Raw genomic sequence first — 10,114 nt, forward strand, 5'->3', positions numbered from 1 at the left:
GGGAAGATCCCACATGCTGTGGCAACTAAGCGCGTGCGCCACAACTACTGAGCCTGTGCTCTAGAGCCTACGGGCCACAATTATTGAGCCCACGTGCCACAACTACTGAAGGCTGTGTGCCTAGAGCCTGCACTCCACAACAAGAGAAGCCACCCCAAGGAGAAGCCCTCGCACCACAATGAAAAGTAGCTCCTGCTCACTGCAACAAGAGAAAGCCCACCTACAGCAAGGAAGACCCAATGTAATCAATAAATAAATAAATTTAATAAAAAAAAGCAAATTCCAATATGATATTTTCTGATGTTTTATTGAGAACTTAAGCTGCACATCACACAGTGATAGATTTGGACTTATTTTGACATTTTTTATTTTGTGTTTTTATCCTTGTTCCCTTTGCTTCTTTTATTTTTTGCCTTTTTGCCTTCTGTGGATTGATAAATTTTCTATATTCCCATCATCAACCTCTTATTTTTCCGCTGTTGGTTTGGAAAATAAAGACTGTAGTACTATTCTTTTATTGGTAGCTTCCCCTACCCTGAAAAAAATACACACATCACTATAAACAATTATTAATAATTTCAAGTTAAGTACTTTTATCCTTCTTTTGAACATAATGTGGATCTACCATCCTTTTCAACTGAGTATAACTCTTGCATCTTATCTTGTTATTGTGGTCTAAAGTTTAGCTTTACTTTTTTTTAATATATAAAAATGTTTTCAATTTTTATGGCCAGTAAAATTTATCTACCTAAATTATTTTCTGGGTCTCATTGAATGTGGCAGAAGCTTACCAGATTGCTGTTCTCCTGTCTGGTAGAGCCGGCCTATGCTCCAGCAGCCATATCTAAGGGACCTGGAGTTGGCATTGATCTTGGCACCACCTATTCTTGTCTTCCTGCATGGAAAGGTGGAATTACCAATGATTAGGGGAACTGAACCACCCTAGGCTATGTCGCCTTTACTGATACCAAACGATTGATTGGTGATGCTGCAAAGAACCAAGTTGCAATGAATCCCACCAACACGGTTTTTGATGCCAAACGCCTCATTGGACGAAGGTTTGATGATGCTGTTGTCCAGTCTGATATGAAGCATTGGCCCTTCATGGTGGTGAATGATGCAGGCAGGCCTATGGTTCAAGTAGAATACGAGAGAGACAAAAAGTTTCTATCTAGAGGAGGTGTCATCCATGGTTTCGACAAAGATGAAGGAAACCATAGAAGCCCACCTTGGGAAGACTCTCACCAATGCTGTTGTCACAGTACCTGCTTACTTTAATGACTCTCAGCATCAGGCTACCAAAGACGCTGGAACTATTGCTGGTCTCAATGTACTTAGAATCACCAATGAGCCAATTGCTGCTGCTGTTGTCTATGGCTTAGACAAAAAGGTTGGAGCAGAAAGAAAAGTACTGATTTTTTATTTAGGTGGTGGCACTTTTGAGGATGGAATCTTTGAGGGCAAATATACAGCTGGAGATACCCATTTAGGCGGAGAAGGCATTGACAACTGAATAGTCAACCATTTTATTGCAGAGTTCAAGCGCAAGCACAAGAAGGACATCAGTGAGAACAAGAGGGCTGTTCGTAGACTCTGTAGCGCTTGTGAGTATGCTAAGTGTGCTCTCTCTTCCAGTACCCAGGCTAGTATTGAGGTTGATTCCCTCTCTGAAGGTTAGATTATTTGGGATTTTTCTTGTTTCTTGAGGTAGGATTGTATCGCTATAAACTTCCCTCTTAGAACTGCCTTTGCTGTATCCCATAGGTTTTGGATCGTTGTGTTTTCATTGTCATTTTTCTCTAGGTATTTTTTGATTTCCTCTTTGATTTCTTCAGTGATCTGTTGGTTATTTAGTAGCATATTGTTTAGCCTCCATGTGTTTGTGTTTTTTACAGTTGTTTTCCTGTAATTGATTTCTAACCTCATAGTGTGGTCAGAAAAGATGCTTGATACAATTTCAATTTTCTTGAATTTACCAAGGCTTGATTTATGGCCCAAAATGTGATCTATCCTGGAGAATGTTCCATGTGCACTTGAGAAGAATGTGTAATCTGCTGTTTTTGGATGTAATGTCCTATAGATATCTATTAAATCCAGCTGATTTATTGTGTCATTTAAAGTTTGTGTTTCCTTATGAATTTTCTGTGTGGATGATCTGTCCATTGGTGTAAGTGGGGTGTTAAAGTCCCCCACTATGATTGTGTTACTGTCGATTTCCTCTTTCATAGTTGTTAGCATCTGCCTTATGTATGGAGGTGCTCCTATACTGGGTGCATATATATTTATAATTGTTATCTCTTCTTCTTGGATGGATCCCTCAATCTTTATGTAGTGTCCTTTCTTGTCTCTTGTAACTTTTTTTATTTTAAAGTCTATTTTATCTGATATGAGTATCGCTACTCCAGCTTTCTTCTGATTTCCATTTGCATGGAATATCTTTTTCCATCCCCTCACTTTCCATCTGTATGTGTCCCTAGGTGTGAAGTGGGTCTCTTGGAGACAGCATATATATGGGTCTTGTTTTTGTATCCATTCAGTCAGTCTGTATCTTTTGGTTGGGGCATTTAGTCCATTTACATTCAAGGTGATTATCAATATTTATGTTCCTGTTACCATTTTCTTAATTGTTTTGTTTTTGTTTTTGTAGGTCCTTTTCTTCTCTTATGTTTCCCACTTAGAGAAGTTCCTTTAGCATTTGTTGTAGGGCTGGTTTGGTGGTGCTGAATTCTCTTAGCTGTTGCTTGTCTGTAAAGCTTTTGATTTCTCTGTCAAATCTGAATGAGATCCTTGCTGGATAGAGTATTCTTGGTTGTAGGTTCTTCTCTGTCATCACTTTAAATATATCATGCCACTCCCTTCTCATTTGCAGAGTTTCTACTGAGAATCAGCTGTTAACCTTATGGGAGTTCCCTTGTATATTATTTGTTGTTTTTCCCTTGTTGCTTTTAATAACATTTCTCTGTCTTTAATTTTTGTCAATTTGACTACTATGTGTCTTAGCATGTTTCTCCTTGAGTTTATCCTACCTGGGACTCTCTGCGCTTCCTGGACTTGGGTAGCTATTTCCTTTCCCATGTTAGGGAAGTTTTCAGCTATAATCTCTTCCAGTATTTTCTTGGGTCCTTTCTCTCTCTCTTCTCCTTCTGGGACCCCTATAATGCGAATGTTGGTGCGTTTAACATTGTTCCAGAGGTCTCTTAGGCTGTCTTCGGTTCTTTTCATTCTTTTTTCTTTATTCTTTTCCACATCAGTGATTATCACCATTCTGTCTTCCAGGTCACTTATTCACCCTTCTGCCTCAGTTAATCTGCTATTGGTTCCTTCTAGTGTATTTTTCATTTCAGTTATTGTGTTGCCTATCTCTGTTTGTTTGTTCTTTAATCCTTGTAGGTCTTTGGTAAACTTTTCTTGCCACTTTTTGATCTTTGCATCCAGTCTTTTTTCAGAGTCCTGGATCATCTTCACCATCATTATTCTGAATTCTTTTTCTGGAAGGGTGCATGCCTCCTCTTCATTTAGTTGCTTTTATGGTATTTTATCTTGTCCCTTCATCTGGTACAAAGTCTTTTGCCTTTTCATTTTCTGTGTCTTTCTGTGGCTGTGATTTTCAGTTCCACAAGATGAAATACTGCTGATACTGCTTGATACTGCTGTCTGTCCTCTTGTGGAGGAAGCTGTCTAGGAGGCTCCTGGGTGCTTCCTGATGGGAGGGACTGATGGTGGGTTGGGCTGGGTGGGTGGAGCTCAGTAAAACTTTAATCCAATTTGGTGGGTGGAGCTCAGTGACACTTTAATCTGCTTATCTGCCAATAGGTGGGGCTGTGTTCCCACCCTGGTGGTCATTTGGTCTGAGGCGACCCAGCACTGGAGCTTACAGGCTCTTTGGTGGAGCTAATGGTGGACTCTGGAAGGGCTCATGCCAGTGAGCACTTCTCAGAACCCCTGCTGCCAGTGCCCCTGTCTCCTCTGTGAGCCACAGTTGCCCCCCACCTCTGCAGGCAACCCTCCAACACCAGCAGGTAGGTCTGGATCAGTCTCCTATGGGGTCACTGCTCCTTTCCCCTGGGTCCTGGTGAGCACACTTTTTTGTGTGCCCTCCAAGAGTGGAGTCTCCATTTCCCCCAGTCCTGTGGAGGTCCTGCAATCAAATCCCACTGGCTTTCAAAGTCTGATTCTCTGGGGATTCCTCCTCCTGTTGCTGGACCGCCAGGTTAGGAAGCCTGACATGAGGCTCAGGACCCTCAGGACTTCTGCAGTATAACTGTTCTCCAGCTTGTGAGTCACCCACCCAGCATTTATGGGATTTGATTTTAACGTGATTGAGCCCCTCCTACCATCTCATTGAGGCTTCTCCTTTGTCTCTGGATGTGGAGTGTTTTTTTTTGGTGAGTTCCAGTGTCTTTCTGTCAATGGTTGTTCAGCAGTTAGTTGTAATTCCGGTGCTCTTGCAAGAGGGAGTGAGCACACGTCCTCCTACTCTGCCATCTTGATTCTTCTCCTCCCTCTCTGAAGGAATCAACTTCTAAACCTCTATTACCTGTGCCTGATTTGAAGAATTGAATGCTGACCTGTTCTGTCGCACCCTGGACCCTGTGGAGAAAGCCCTTCAAGGTGCCAAGCTAGACAAGTCTCAGATCCATGATATTATCCTGGTGGGTGGTTCAACCTCCATCCCCAAGATTCAGAAACTTCTCTAGGATGTCTTCAATGGAGAAGAACTGAATACGAGCATCAACCCTGATGAGGCTGTTGGTTATGGTGCAGCTGTCCAGGCAGCCATTTTATCTAGAGACAAATCTGAAAATGTTCAAGACTTGCTGCTGTTGGATGTTACTTCTCTCTTGCTTGGACCTGAAACTGCTGGTTGCTTCATGACTGTCCTCATCAAGCGCAACACCACCTTTCCTACCAAGCAGATGCAAACCTTCTCCCCCTACTCTGACAGCCAGCCCTTTGTGCTCATTCAGGTTTATGAAGGTAAGAGTGTCATGACCAAGGATAACAACCTGCTTGGCAAGTTTTTCCTAACCCCCGTGGTGCTCCCCAGATTGAAGTCACTTTTGATATTGATGCCAGTGGCATCCGCAGTATCTCTGCTGTGGATAAGAGCACAGGAAAAGAGAACAAGAATACCATCGCTAATGACAAGGGCCATTTGAGCAAGGGAGACATTGAATGCATGGTTCAGGAAGCAGAGAAGTACAAAGCTGAGGATGAGAAACAGCAGGATAAGGTGTCTCCCAAGAATTCAGTTGAATCCTGTGCTTTCAACATGAAAGCTACTGTTGGGGATGAGAAACTTCAAGGCGAGATTTCTGATGAGGACAAACAGAAGATTCTTGATAAGTGTAACGAAATAATCAACTGGCTTGAAAAGCACTGGACTGGGGAAAAGGAAGAATTTGAACATCAGCAGAAGGAGCTGGAAAAAGTCTGCAACCCCATCGTTACAAAGCTGTACCAGAGTGCAGGAGGCATGCCAGGAGGAATGGCTGGAGGAATGCTGGGGGCTTCCCTGGTGGTGGAGCTCCTCCATCTGGTGGTTCCTCCTCTGGGCCCAACATTGAAGAGGTTGATAAAGCCAACCTAGTATAGATTTAGCATTGTTCCACACAAAACACTGAAGGACCCAAATTTGTAGCAAGTTTCATGGCAGTTTTTAAAAAATTTTATTCATTCATTCATTCATTTACTGGCTGCATTGGGTCTTTGTTGCTGTGTGGGCTTAAGCTTTCTCTAGTTGTGGTGAGTGGAGGCTACTCTTTGTTGTGGTGCGAGGACTTCCCATTGTGGTGGCTTCTCTCATGGCAGAGCATGGGCTCTTGGCACGCAGGCTTCAGTAGTTGTGAGTCGTGGGCTCTAGAGCACAGGCTCAGTAGTTGTGGTGCACGGGCTTAGTTGCTCCATGGCATGTGGGATCTTCCTGGACCAGGGATTGAACCTGTGTTCCCTGCATTGGCAGGCGGATTCTTAACCACTGCACTGCCAGAGGAATCCCTCCACGGCAGTTTTAAAGTTGAGCTGCTATGGTAAACTGGGCATTCTTGATACTTCAACATGGAATGTGTGTATAGGGAAAGGAAATAACATTGCACTTTATAAGCACTGTATTGTAAATGGAAAATGCAATATCTTAAATAAAACTGTATTTAAATTTGGCATCATAGAAAATAATTTTCCTTTCGGGGTCCTCTTGACTCATCTAGGTTGCCTAAGCATGTGATCTCTGGGGTTTGACATGGGTGTGAATTTCTAGGGTAACCATTAAATGGCTATGAGATCTTGGGTAAGTTAAATGAATTCTATGCCTTAGTTTTCTCATGTGTAAAATAGAAATACTAAGTGAACTGGTCTCAAGAGTTTATGGTGAGGATTAAACGACATAATGCCTATGAAGTACTTAATTCAGTTTCTTGACAGGATAAGCAGTCACTAAAAATAAATTGGGAGATCAGGATTGACACATACACACTATTCTATATAAAATAGATAACTAATAAAGACCTACTGTATAGCACAGGGAACTCTACTCAATACTCTGTAATGAACTATATGGGAAAAATGTCTACAAAAGAGTGGATACATGTATATGTATAACTTTGCTGTACACCTGAAACTAACACAACATTCTAAATCAACTATATTCCAATAAAAATTAATTAAAAAATAAAACAAAACAACAAAAATGACTGCTATCATAGTTATTCTTACATTTACAAATAATCCTGAATATAATCCATCAGAATGGAAAAGTTGTTGGAGAATTAATCTGAATGAAAGACAGGGGACAGTAAGGGACTATTGTGAGGGCACCAATAGAGTGAGGATAATTTAGGAAAGAGACCACAAAGTAATAAAGGGATGCCCTCTGATGCATTTGTCTCTTAAATCCACTACAGTTTTTAGGAACTCTCTTAATGTGAGTGGGTCCTTCATAGTTCAAATGTGGCAGTTAACAGGAAAAAAGATGCCATTCTAGTTCTATTCAGCTCAAATCTGAAGCATAAGTCCAAAGGCAACTGAGGTACCCTGGAAAGAGCACTGTTTGGGTAAAGGAGACCTGGGTTTGATTTTTGCTCTACGTCCTTGGATTAGTCATGCCACTTCTTTAAGCTTCAGTTTCCTTATCTGTAAAATGTAAATGGTAATCCTGCTTCTTAGGGCCGTGTTAATGATGAAATGAGATAATGTGTGTGTAAATGCTTGATACCTAACAGATGCTCAGTGATTTTTTTTTTTTTAACAAAGAGAAAAATCAAAGGGATTTGGGAAAATTCAAATGCCCTGGAGAAAAATAAAATGCCCAAAACAATGGCTCCTTGGATCCCAATTTCAACTCACATTTTCATAACTCTTCCTGGAAGCTGGCTCCCCTCCACTTTTCCCTACCTTCAAGATTTCTGCAGGCATGAAGCAACAGAGGGGCCTCGTGAGTTGGTAAAGAAGCCCTTTGGCGAAGGTGATGGAGCCCTGTTTCACATCTGTATGACAGATACTGCTCTGAAGAAAAATGACTTTCTGGGATGCATCAGTTTTTGCACATTCAGAAGTGGACATTCTGAAGACTTGTAGTCAGAGTACTAAGGATTGGGACATGTGGCTTATCCTACTTCCTCTCTCTTTGATTTTTTCTCTCCCAATCTCACACTCTATTTGGATTCTCAGTACTGTCCCTTACAGGATTCTTTTCCATCCCTTCCCATATTCTCCTCTACCTTAGCCTTCCCCTGGTTTTCTCTTTCAAGGTGATCTCGGGTGGCCTTGGCCTGCAGCGGCTTAAAGTAGGATTTTGGTTCCTGGCCAGAGATTGAAGTCAGGCTGAGACCATGAGAGCACTGAATCCTAGCCACCAGACCACTTGGGACCAGTGGCCAGTTATGAGGCCTGGGCCCATCAGCTGTGTAGAAATGAATTTCCACATAGAGAAGGAAAGTAGTGAAACAAGTAAAGTGTTTATCAGGAGGAAAAGGGGTATGTGTGGATAGATACACGGGTAGACTCAGAGAGAGTCACACCCTCGTGATAGTTTGAATCACTTATATGGAGCATTTCTTCTGGGTTTCCTTTGGCCAGTCATCTCATTTTGCCTGGTTCTGAGTCTGTATTTGGTTTATCTCAGGGTCCTCCCATGTGTGCATGCTCATCTCTTAGCCAAGATGGATTCTAGTGAAGAGGACTATGGGCAGGTTGACATCACTCCCTTTTGACTTCCAAGGAGCCTCTCTGTGCATCATAGTTGGGAACATCTCCTTGACTTCGAGAATGTGGAATATGTGGTCTCTTATCTCTTATCTGGGCAGGGCTCGGCTTCTCCTCCCTCCTGCCATTTTGGAGTATCTGTCCACAGTGGACAAACTCCAGCTGCTCAGCCTGGGTTCGCCATCTATCTCCTGCCTCAAAGGCTCCTCTCTCATTCCCTTTGTGTTGAGGAGTTTACACAGTGTTGCAGAGAAAGGATAGACTCTCATTAGTATCCCATAAGGGGATCCTTTCATGGCCAATGAATAGGGAGAGTGTCAAGTCCTTATTCAGATCTTTTTTTTCCCCTTCCACTTTCTTCCTGATTCAACTGTCTTCTCACTGCCATACACCTGTCTGGTGTTATTTCCAAAGTAAGTTCTGTGATCTTAATTCAACTCTAACCCTAGTCCTAATCTTTCTTGCAGAATCTGGAACATAAATTCTAACTATAAAAAGGACATGCTATATAGCATTTTTAGAAGGGATGCTAGGAAAGTGGCATCTATACAGTTCAAAGTTTGGGCACTGTTTGAAAAGAGAATGATTGAAGAACATTACTGTAGAAATTAAGGTATTCACATCTATTCATACAAGAGAAAAATTGTCCAGATAAGTGGTTCCTCAAATTGGCTGTGCAGCAGAATATTCTGGGTATCTTGTTTTAGCCTCAGATTCCTGGTCCCAACTTCAAAATTACTGAGTCAGAATTCCTGGGGACAGGACGTGGTAATCTTGATTTCTATCATGGGGGCATTGAGCAGGGCACAGGTGATTCTGAGGCAGCCTATTGTTGTGAAATGCTGGATGAAATGACCCTAAGATCTGTCATAATGTTACATTGAGTTGGGAATCTCACAGAATCTGAGATTTCAGTTAATATTTTAAAAATATTTTTGTCAAAGGAGGGATGAGTTGGTTCAAGTAATATCCTGACATCTGGCTGAAAGATAAATATCTTAATCCTCTAGTTCATTAAAAACCAACTCCAAACCTAGTAAACAAAAACCATCCATCCGCAGCTAAGCAAATCACGAGTAGAAATGGACTCTCATGCCAGCAGAGTGGGGGAAAGTCCTGTTTTGTGGGGGTAGAGACATAGGCGAGGAATTTATTTCACACATTAGCGCAGCTGTCCTCAACCTGACTGAATGTTAGACCCAGTCTCCAGAGCAATTAGGTCCGAATCTCTGGAGGTGGGGCCCAGGTGTTGGTATTTTTAAAGAGCACCCCCAGATGATTCTAACTTGTAGCTGTGCTGAGAACCACTGTGTTAGAGAAAGAGACATGCTCTCAGGGGAAAGGATAGGAAAGCAGGCTGTTAGAACAACACAAGTGAATCTCCCTGGCTAAGAATAGCAGCTCCTTTCTCATTTAAACAAAAAAGCTGGGTGAGTTTATTCGCTGGAAACTTTGAGGAGAGTAGGCAGGGACTAAGAGGAAAAAGAAGTGAAACAACCTGATTTGCACTTTAATTTGGAAGAAAGCTAGAAATGCTGGATGAATTTTCTAATGTCCTAAAATGTATCCATGTCTCTATTTCCACCAACACCCCCCAAACTGCTAAGTGAATGACTCTTATTTAAGCCTAACCTCAAAGAAACCAAAATAGGACAATATTTATAATAACCATACTCTGGAGCTCTTTTGATGAGGTTAACCTGTGAAGTAGGCAGACTGCAGGGAATCTTATTCTTTCTTTCTTTCTTTTTTTTTTTGCTGCAAAAAACTTTGTTTCCCTTTGTTTCGCAGCTTGGGAGAGGGCTCCAGGGTGTTTAAAAAGCTGCCTGGTGGCTGCAGAGAGAGGCTCAAGGCAGAAGCCCTGACACCAGGGGGATGCAGAGGGGTCCCCCAAAGGCCACTGGGCTCTGGAGGC

General features: G+C 42.1%; 1 pseudogene; it reads left to right on the forward strand.

Moving 5' to 3' along the window:
• The first annotated feature begins 846 nt into the window (after positions 1 to 846).
• LOC130848850 (heat shock cognate 71 kDa protein-like) lies at positions 847 to 5,595 on the forward strand (annotated as a pseudogene).
• Positions 5,596 to 10,114: the final 4,519 nt, after the last annotated feature.

Source organism: Hippopotamus amphibius, chromosome 3 (genome assembly GCF_030028045.1).
Source record: "Hippopotamus amphibius kiboko isolate mHipAmp2 chromosome 3, mHipAmp2.hap2, whole genome shotgun sequence".
NCBI classification, from domain to species: domain Eukaryota; kingdom Metazoa; phylum Chordata; class Mammalia; order Artiodactyla; family Hippopotamidae; genus Hippopotamus; species Hippopotamus amphibius.